The following is an 11175-nucleotide window of genomic DNA, read 5'->3' as shown; positions in this document are numbered from 1 at the left end:
CCAACAAGGCCACACCTCCTTATAGTGCCCCTCCCTATGGACCAAGCATTCAAACACATGAGTCTATGGGGGCCATTCCTATTCAAACCACCACAGGCTCCAAAACTCACAGCTTTGGTTCAGCCACAACTATCAGTTGCAGTAAATTGCAAAGAAAACATGCAAGCAAATGGTGGGTAGGTAGATTCTACCTCTTCATAGGGGCATTGTAATGCTGCATTGTGAAGGGCATGCATACTTGAAAGATATGAACTTTTATGGCCATCTTTGCAACAAACCTGTAGTTCAGGCTCAGAATTGGCAAACGCCTTTAAGGAGAGAAAATGTCTAGTGAGTATTAGTTTACTAAATAAGGAAATTATTTTTTATTTTTATATTCTAACTCACTGCCTATTCATTGATTCTACAGTGTGCTTCAACGGATATTTTTAAAAATAATTTTCAATCCATTAAATGTGCATCTTAATGCAAAAATATGAAACACAGTTTTTGTAATCCATTTAGGCTTTAGAAGTTTTAGTGGCTTTTTGGGCTTCTAATGTTACAGCAGCAAGGACTGTTTATGTAAGTGCTATTGTCACATTTAATAAAAGAATAAAATACATTAATTTATGTAAGTCCAGTAGACAGATGATATTAACATAAAAACATTGCCAAAAATTCAAAATGGAGCAGGCCCTGCACCTTCCCTGGGCAACATAATAAACCCAACCCTGTTGTTGGAGGTGTGTGTGAGTGAGCCCTGAAGTAGTGAGCAAGGGAGAGCTGTTCCCGTTGCTTATCTGTCTTGAGGCAGCATGGGCACGGGTAGAGTTGCTCCACCATTCCTCCCCCCCATCACCCATCGACACCTGGGGCAGGTGGGAGAGCTGGCCCTCTGGTCACAAGAGCAGGAGAGCAGGCCCTGCACCTCACCTGGGCAATGCAATAGAACCAATCTTTTTGGTGGAAGTATGGGTGTGCCAGCCCTGAAATTGTAAGCATAGGAGAGCTGTCCCCACTATTTGACGTCATGTGACACTGTGGGAGGGTGAGAGATGCCCCCCCTTACTCCTTACTGCCTGCAACAGATGAGAGAGTTCTCCCTTACCAGCTGCAGCACTTAGGAAACAGGCCTTGCCCCTTGCCTATGCAGGATAGCAGAGCTGCCCATTGGTCAGAGCTGAGGGTGACTCAGCCCCAGTATTATGAGCAAGGGAGAGCTGTCCCTATTACTTATCTGACATGAGGCAGCATGGGCAAAGGAGAGATGACCTCCACACCACCTCCAGCACATCAACATCTGAGATAGGTGGAGGAGCTGGCCCTGGGGTCATAAGAGCGACCCTGAGAACATGAAAGCGGGAGAACTTGCCCCATCCCTCACTCATCATTGGAAGAGGTGACTCAGCTAGGGGCAATGCTGGAGTGCTCCCCCTGGTGACGAGGACAGGGAAGAACTGGGCCCAGAACCAGGGTTATGGCTTGGCTCACCTCAACATCTACCCAATCTGTGATCTGCTGGAGCATATGAAGGGACCTGACCTACAGACACAAAGCTGCAGGATCGTCTCAACACAGGGCAACAGCAAGATACCCAAGAGGAGTCCCAGTGAGGGCCCAGCATTGATAGCATAGTGGAAACCAGAAACCTTGAATCAGACCAATGACTCTTTGCAATGAATACTTGCAGGAAAAACATATGGACAAAAGGGGTTTACTGCGTGACTCACTATGTCACACTGAAGCTTCCTTGATGAGTTCTTTAATTTTTTTCCCTTTACTCCCCCCCCTTTTCTCCTAAATTTTGTTTCGCTTTGGGATGTGTGTTCAGGAGCAGAGGGCAGATGTAGAAGGTAGAGGGAAATGAATGAGATCAAGATACATGATGTAAAAGACACATAGAATAAATAAAAAGAAAGAAAAAGAAAAAATTCAAAATGTTGGAAGATATCAAGGATCAATGGTTGTTGAATCCTGTTATTTTGTTGGTGGCAGTGACAGTGGCAGTGGCGGTGGTGTGTGTGTGTGTGTATGTGTGTGTGTGTTTCCCTTTTTTTGATTTGCTGATGTGAGATTATTTATTCCATGTGTTTTCATGGCTGTAGTTAACCTCCTTAGGTTTGAGTTTTCCTTCTAGCATCTTCTGTAGGGCTGGATTTATAGATAGATTATTATTTAAATTTGCCTTTATCATGGAGTATTTTGTTTTCTCCATATACCATAATTGAGTTTTGTGGGTTTTGTAGTCTGGGCTGGCATCTATGGTCTCTTAGAGTCTGCAGCAGTCTGTCCAGGACCTTCTGGCTTTTAGAGTCTCTATTGCAAAGTCAGGTATAATTCTAACACTTCTGCCTTTATATGTTATTTGGTCTTTTTTCCCTTGTCACTTTTAATATTCATTCTTGTTCTGTATAATTAATGTTTTGATTATTATTTGCCTGCTACAAGCTGCAAGATTATAGAGATTCAGTTGTATATAATAAAGCTATACCTAGAAAAATCAAGGAAATTTTCTAGAGGGAAGCCATTTATCAAGGAATATTTGGTGTTATTCAGTTTTTAATATATATATATCAGCTATCATCTGCTATAAAATTCTTGTGCCCTCATATACTACTAGGCCATATCACAACAGCATAAGCTTCTCAGACCTACTGCTGATCAAGGAGGTAACACCCTACAGAGCCTAGGGGACAGGTAGACTGTAAATGCATAGTTTTGTTTCTCGTGCAAATGAAGCTCAGACTTTTCTTCCCCAGACTGGCCAAATGGCATTCAGAGCATTTGACTCAGAACAAAGGATTTTTGCAGATCCAGGTGCAAGTGGAGGGGAGGCAGAATTTCTGGTCAGAGAGTTGCATGGCCACTGGAGGAGAAGAGAATGAGGCAGAGTTTCTGTAGATGGTAAGGCAGACTGGCTCAGGCTAAGGAGTAAAGAGCAAGGAAAGGTTCTGCAGACTGTAGGTGGATTTGAATCAGGTCAGGAGAGAAGAGGGAGGATGAAAGAACAGGTGATGAAGATGAAATCAAAAGCATAAGAGCTTAGTTATTACTAGGGCTATGAGGGGACAGAAAAAGAAGGGACAGAGAGGAACTGAGTGTCAGGACAGAACTGAAGCTATGTAGACAGAAGTTTGTTACAGAGAAATAAAGTAAACAGACAAAAGAGCATCATGTTCATAGACTTTTCCCTCACATAACCCCACACTGGACATAGCGTCTTCCCCAGGACTCTGGGAGGAATCTTCTCAGGGCAGACCCCTGGGAAAATTCTGATATGTACCCAGGGGAATTTCTTTTCTGTTTCAATCTATTTGGTGCCCTGTGTGTTTCTTGTACCTTTATAGGCATCTCCTTCTTTAGGTTAGGAAAATTTTCTCTAATTTTGTTGAAAATGTTATCTGGGCCTTGGAGCTGGGTTTATTCTCTTTCCTCTATTCCTATTATTCTTAGGTTTTGTATTTTTATAGTGTCCCAGATTTCAAAAATACACACTAATGCTTTTTTTTTTGTTCAAGTAAAGCATAAAATTGCTTCTAAATTCACAGTTAATTAAACAAGATTAAATGAAATAATTGAAAAAAATTTTTTAGTACAATTTAGTCTGCCAAATAGCAAAATTCCCTTTAATTTGTTAAGCAATCTAGGTAGTGGGTTCTAAGGTTTCACTAATCTGAAATTCATTCATTTTACAAATATTTTTACAGCATGTGTTTGCCATAACATGAAATGAATGAGTAAAATAAAAAATTCCTTTATCATATGTGCTGGTGATTAGCTGCTCTTCTGTTTCATATCTAATCTTTTGTGTTCTGCCTTGTCCCAGGAGGACTGGGACTCTGAAACCATGTTTCTGCTCTACTGGTTGCTTTTGCTAAACTTAAAAGAGAGCATTCTATGAGGAGATTAGAAGGTCAGAAGTCATGAAGAGACATGCTCTTTTCCTGTTTTTCTTCTTACGACAACATCACCTGGTCAACGGCTTTTTTGCCCTGGAAATTTCAGTGGGCAGTGACAGCAATTGTTTCCCCCAAACCCTTCAGTCAACCTCCTTTTGCCTTGTTAACCAGGCCAGCACAAGTTGGCTGACACTGTATTTTGAGATATTTGAATCCCAGCTTTTTAAGGCTCTTCCTCTAAGCTCATGAATTACAGCAGCATCCAGGGAGTCTGTCCCCCATGTATTAGCATCTTGTTTTTATGGACTCTCCTCTTTATTACTGTAGTCTTGAGGTGGTAGCCACACAGTTGTAGTTTCTACTTCTATGGCATTTCATGTTTTGTGTGTTTTTGATCCCCTAGAACCTATTAAATCAAATCCTCTATCAACCCTCATTAAAATAGCTGGAATCATGTCTGTTTTCCTAGCAGAATATTTCTTAATTTATGCTTCTTACTTGTGAATGTATGATAGAAACTTACTAGACTAGATCAAGCAGAAAAAAGACCACAAAGTTATCCTATGTTATTCTGCTTTATGCCATCATGACAGACTAAGTCTGTTATGCAATGAACAGAAAATTACTCGTCTTATAATTCTTGAGGCTGGAAAGTTCAAGGATAAGAGATTGCAACTAGTCAGTGCCTTTTTGCTGCACCATAATGTGGCAGAAGGCATCTTCCAGGTCAGGAGAGAACAGAGGAAGCCTAACTTCCTTTTGTAACAAGCCTAACCCTGCAATACTTACATTAACCACCTAAGAGACAGAGCCCTTATGTCCTAATCAACTCTTAGAGTTCTCATGTCTCAACGCTACTGCATTTGGGAATTTGGTTTGCAACACAGAAGCTTTGATGACATATTTAAATCCAAGCATATGTGTTTCTTCTGGAATCCTGAAAAAGAAAATGCTTATTAGTTTTGGAAAGCAGTCTGCAATCATTACATTTTGTATTCTCCCTTGGAACACATGGTCTCATCTTCCAACACTTCCCTGCCTTTCTATTTCTCACAGTAAGTCATTTTCCCCTGCTTTTCTGTAATATCACCCCAAGTCCTGGACTTGTTTGGGTTCAAATTATGTTCAGTAGTCAGTTGGAATTCTAGTTGCAGATAGGTAGAAAGAGACACTATCTGGTCTTGTTTATACAAATGTGTGTACCTGGTCCTCCTGCCTAAACCACTGTGAACACAGGTGTGGGGCTATCAATCAGGTGTAGTGTGGTGGTATTCTAATTGTACTGAAATGTGATTTTGATTGTATGTTAATAAATAAAGTCGCCCGGGGGTCAGAGCTATTAGAGCCATAGACAGAGTGTGGCGGTGGTGGCACATGCCTTTAATCCCATAGATCTCTGTGTGTTCAGGGATACAGCCATCATTGGAGACATATGCCTTTAAGACCTAGGTGGGCTGTGCATTCAGACAGTGACGAGGCAGTCACGTGTTTGGGTTTACAACCAATGAGAAGGCAGAACAATAATACTATAAAAAAGACGTACAGACAGGAAGTAGCCCTCTTTTGGGAAGCTGGGACACCGCAGGCGGAAGGGTGAGATTTTAGCTCTGAGCTCTGACCTCTCGGCTTTCTCTTTTACATTGTTTCTGTGTTTCTTATTTAATAAGACGGTTAGTTACATCTACAGTGTAGGATGGGGGATTTTTGTGTAGTATGTGATTTATAGGTTTTATAACATAAATTCCAGGTTTTGTTTGTTTTTTCACCTGAAGGGATCAAAGCTTAAGATGATATTTTTAGAGACTGTTTCCAAGCCAGTCTCCATTTCAACATAGTAATTATTAGATTACTTTAACAAACTTTGTTAAGTGTTTGCTCATTGCACCAAAATTATAAATATAGATAATCACAGTTAAAAAAATAAACATAATACTAACTCCCACCACACTGTATCTAATCCAAAACTACATCTATTTATACTTAATATGCATATTATATTTTGTTTTTTTAAAATGAAATTGAGTTTTCTCCTTAGCAATAATTTTGAACAAAACTTACATGTCAACAGCTTTGTTTGAAGACACCACATCTTCCTTAATGGGGTCTCATATAGCCCACTCTGGCATAAAACTCATTATGTAACTAAAACTCCTGTGCCTACTTTCCAAGTTCCAGGATCTAGACATATACTGAAGAACACCATCTTAAAGGCCACTCAATAATTTATAAAACACAGTTACTTAACCTATAATGAATTTTAGTCTTCTGTGTTGAAGCCATTTTTTTCAAATTCCATTAATTACTTGCATGATAATTAGTATGTATTGTTTTTTTTGATAAGAGCATTTTCTTTAATTTTGCCAAATACAAATAGGATAGATATTGTAACTACAATTCTTGCTTGATAACTATTTTTTTTCATTTTACATAATAACCACAGATCCTTCTCTCATTCCTCCTTCTTAGTTGCCAGAAAGCCTGAGCTCATATTACTCTGTTGACAGAAGCTGTGGCAGCCCCTTCCAGCCCTCAGTCTAAGGGACTATTTGCCTTCATTTGTTTGTTTCTTGGTTTCAATACAATTCTAACAAGTGACCATTTGAGAAATAAGCAATGCTAGTATTACATATTACTTTGAGTAAAACATTTCAAATCATTTTATTTTCATTTGTGTATACATATGTGTGTCTGTATGAGCTTGAAAGCACATGTGTGCAGTGCCCTCAGAATCCAGAAGAAGGTTTCTGATCCCCTAGAACTGGAGTTACAGGTGGTTGTATGCTGCCTAATGAGATGCTGAGAACTGAACTTGTGTCTCCTGTAAGAACAGCAGGTGCTCTTAACTCTCTATTCAGTCCTAATAAGTGAATTTTAAAAATAATTTTTAGGTAAGAATTTTTCCAAAAGGTTGATCATATTTTTTCCTTTGGTGGCTAGCCTCATTTCTGTGGAGTAGTTCTTTATCTGAGTAATTTACAACAGTGGAAGAAATGATGTCAATTTCCATTTCAGCTCTAAAGGCTGATTCCCCCACTTCTCCACTTTTAAAGTAAACAGTATACTGCATTTGTAAGTACCAGTGTGATTTAGACTGATTTCTTTCTCATTGAAATAAAGACTCACTAATTTACCAAGAATCCCTTTTGACCTGCTAGAACTAGTCAAAAGCCAAAATGCATTTCTTTTATAAGCAAACAGCATTCAAACATAACAAACAATGGAATAAAATTGGTTTAAAGCTTATTTACTAAAAGGTCATTGAAATATGGAAATGATCTAGTTTTATTAAAACGTGCTCTTGGGTAATAATGCTTTAAATACTATTTATTCCAAGTACTATATTTACATTTTTAACAGAAAATTTCCAGCGCTTAAATATTTAGAATAGAAAGTTTCTTCACATAAGATACATTTTTGGGCACTTGTATTTTGTCTGTAGTTTAAATGGCATTGGAGGTTTCCTAGAGGTGAGAATTTAGGAGGGAACTGGCCAAACTTTAAATAGAGATAGTGAAAATGGATATGAGTGAAATTTCATAGGACATAAAATGCAACCATCAGTTTATATTTAAATTAATTCAGGAATGAAAAAAAACATGCCTATGCAATTATAGTTAATATATTGAAAATATTTAATTTAAGTAGTTTAATCTTTTGATTCTACTTTTAAACTTTTAAAATCACATTGCATGATCTCAAGTCATTATAGCTGCTATTTCCCAAGGACATCAGGTAGAGATGTTTTAAGTGATTTAGAAAAAAATACCATGCATCTTAGCAAAATATCAGCCCCAAACACTGATTGTATTTTGCTATAAGTCTCCCGATTTTGTTTTGTGGGGAACAACAAAAGATTCACATATGTTAATGTCTGATGTGTAAAACATACTCTGTAGCAACTTGAGAGGAAGAGTTCTGTTTGCACTATAAAAGGCTCTGACATTTGTTACAGGGTTTGGGCTGTTTTGTTGAAATAACTTGGGGTCTGGCAAGTTCTTAGAATGAGGTTTCCAGCTGATGTGAATTAAAAATTATTTAATCTACCAGCTCCATAACTAATAGTTGAAAACTATTAAGAGCTTTGCCAAAGATCCTGTGCTTATAGTCTTCTTCCAACGCGGAGCTTATATTTTTAAATTTTGTTATAGAAATGCTGGGAAATATGTGCTGTGGATGATTCATTGATAAATAAAACACTGATTGGCCAGTAGCCAGGCAGAAAGTATAGGCGGGACTAACAGAGAAGAGAATTGAGAGAACAGGAAGGCGGAGAGGAGGAGACACCAGCCTGCTGTCCAGGGAGCATCATGTAAAGGCAGCAGGTAAAGCCATAGAACACGTGGTGACCTGTAGATTAACAGAAATGGGCTGAGTATAAGAGTAAGAGCTAGACAATGGTAGGTCTGAGCTAATGGCCAAGCAGTTTAAGTAATATAAGCATTTGTGTATTATATTTATTTTTTAAGGAGCTACAGGACTGCCAGGGCTCGGCAGGACCCAGAGAGAAAAACTCTAGCTACAAATATGGGCAAGCAGAGGAGGGAAGCCTGATACCCTTATCTAATACTTATTTTGTATGTGTCTTATGTATTTATTGACTTCATACTATGTCCTAGACCCTGTGACAAGAATTTTATACACATTGTGTCTTTTAATCTTTAAAGGTCTCCTTGTGTAATGATTATTATCCTTACTTATAGATGATGAAACTAAAAAAATCAAAGTAAGTATATTACTGTCGTTTGGGATTCCCCGATGTTGGATAAGGCATGTGTATGATTTATTGGGAGAGATTTTTGTGAAAAATAGTGAGGAGAATATTTTCAGACTTTAGTGAATAGAGATAGTGCCTATCGCTGTTATTTTCACTAAACATACTCAGAAATCATTAGTTTTTTAGTTTCTGTTTTCCCAGTTAGTTGTAGCCCATAGAATATTTACTGTATTTTGTAAGGCTCAGAATATATGCAGGTGCCTTCTTCACTTCCAAATTACTCTGTAATCCCAGCTTCTTGGGTGGCTGGATCAGGAAAAGAACTTGTGTGGGCTACATAGGCAGTTTGTAGTGGTTTGAATGAGAATGGCCCTCATAGGCTCATATCTGAATACTTATTGCAAGGTTAGAATTGTTCAGGAAGGATTAGGAGATGTGGCCTTTTTGGAGGAAGTGTGTCACTGAGGGTGGTCTTTGAGGTTTAAAAGGCCTGTGACATTCCCAGTGAGTGCTCTCTAACTCCAGCTTGCAGATCAGTACATAGGTTCTGAGCTCCTGCTCTAGCTCCATGCTTGCCTCCTTGATGCTGTGCTTTCCTGCAGTGATGGCCATGGCCTCTGAAATGGTAAGCAAGCCCTCAACTAAGGGCTTTCTTTTATAAGTTGCTTTAGTCATGGTGCCTCTTCACAGCTGTAGAACAGTAACTAAGACAGAGCATATCCAGCAAGGGCAATTTAGTAAGACCACCATCCTCAAATAAAAAAAAAAAAAAAGGCAGGGTTGATTGTATAACTCGATGACAGAGTACTTGCCTATCATGTACAAGGTCCTGAATTTAATCCCAATACAGGAGAGAGAGAGAGAGAGAGAGAGAGAGAGAGAGAGAGAGAGAGAGAGAGAGAGAGAGAGAGGTGAATCAAACCAAGATTAAGACTAAATGAGCTATAAAAACCAATCAGCATTCAAAACAAATATTCCAATAGCCTAAGTTTTATTGTTTTAACAAATTAGATCTTTTCCTAACTTTTGATTTTAGCATCAAAATGGAGCACTAAGTAGCTGTAAGATACTCTCTTGCCTGTCAGTGAGTTTTGAAGCTGGGGACCTGAGGATGGCTTATAAGGCTTCTAAGACTTTGAAGCACTGTGATTGGGAGTAACTTTGGGGTAGTGTTGATTGTCTCCTTCCTGCCATTTCTTTGTGAAATTAGATTGGGGCATACTCTTCCCTGAAGGGCTCTACATCCACCACTGTTTCCCATCATTTGAAATCAGTCAACATGTGAAGGGCCCTCTTGCAGAGAGGAGTGTCCTACTGTTTCCTATTGCCATGGATGGCAGAACAACAGCGTAAGCCTTGAAACTGAAAGAGAAGAAAGAATTTAGCCTTAAAAAAACAAAAACAAAAACAAAAACAAAAACAAAAACAAAAACAAAACCACCGTTTTTATTTAAACCCATCTTTCTTAGAGTGGCTTGGTGGCTTGGGTCTCCTATAGTTAATTTTTTAAAGCTATGTGGAAATGACTGTGTATGTTGGGCACTGTCTTAAACATTTTACCAGAGTTAGCTCATTGATTCTTCATAGGAGTCCTGTAAAACAAGTATTTTTATCCCAAACGTGTGGTTAGGGCAGACAAGGCACTAAAGATTGTTCGAAAACATCACCCTACATAGCACAGAGAGTGCCAGTGAGATTAGATGATAGGATTTAATTTCTTATGGGATAAAGACAGTTCTGTGCTCCTTCACAATACACAAACTTTCTTGTTTCTGGCTTCATTGGGTTGTGCTTTGCTTTGGTCTCCCTGCACCATCTGCCACTGGGCTATGATCTCATCAGGCTTCCAAGCCCAGCTGAGTTAAGTCTTTTAATGACTTCCATTCTAATAGAATCTGACAGTGCAGAAGTGGGTAGCTGTGAGTTATAGCAGTGTGTGTGTGTGTGTGTGTGTGTGTGTGTGTGCGCGCGCGCGCGCGCGCGTGCGCGCGCGCATGCGCGCGCACGTGCACAAACATTCAAAATTATCTTTTTTTGTTTTGTTTTATTTTGTTTTGTTTTGTTTCTTTGAGACAGGGTTTCTCTGTGTAGCTTTGCGCCTTTCCTGGAACTCGCTCTGTAGACCAGGCTGGCCTCGAACTCACAGAGATCCACTTGCCTCTGCCTCCTGAGTGCTGGGATTAAAGGCGTGAGCCACCACCACCCGGCTCAAAACTATCTTTTATCTCTGATTAGTTATCTTATCATTTTATGGATATCTTGGTCCTGCAATGTTCTAAAGAACATTTGTGCAAAGTTGCATGGTTAAATAGTGCTCTGGACAGTTTCAAGTCATTTTGAACGACATAGATCCCAGTGAGAAAACATCAATTTTAAAATTTTCTCTGCCCTACTTTTCTCAAAGCACAGTCCTTTACTACTTCATTATAACATGGAAGGTAGTTTTTCAACACGGAGTTACTGAACTCACTCCTTATCTATCACTCAAAATATCTATGTACTATGGATTTGAATCTGTATTTGAAATAATCATCACAGGCTAATCTTAGGAACTCACATTTTAGAACTCATATTTATTAT

This window comes from Peromyscus maniculatus, chromosome 3, assembly GCF_049852395.1.
Source record: "Peromyscus maniculatus bairdii isolate BWxNUB_F1_BW_parent chromosome 3, HU_Pman_BW_mat_3.1, whole genome shotgun sequence".
Classification (NCBI taxonomy): Eukaryota; Metazoa; Chordata; class Mammalia; order Rodentia; family Cricetidae; genus Peromyscus; species Peromyscus maniculatus.
This window is presented reverse-complemented; position numbering follows the sequence as displayed.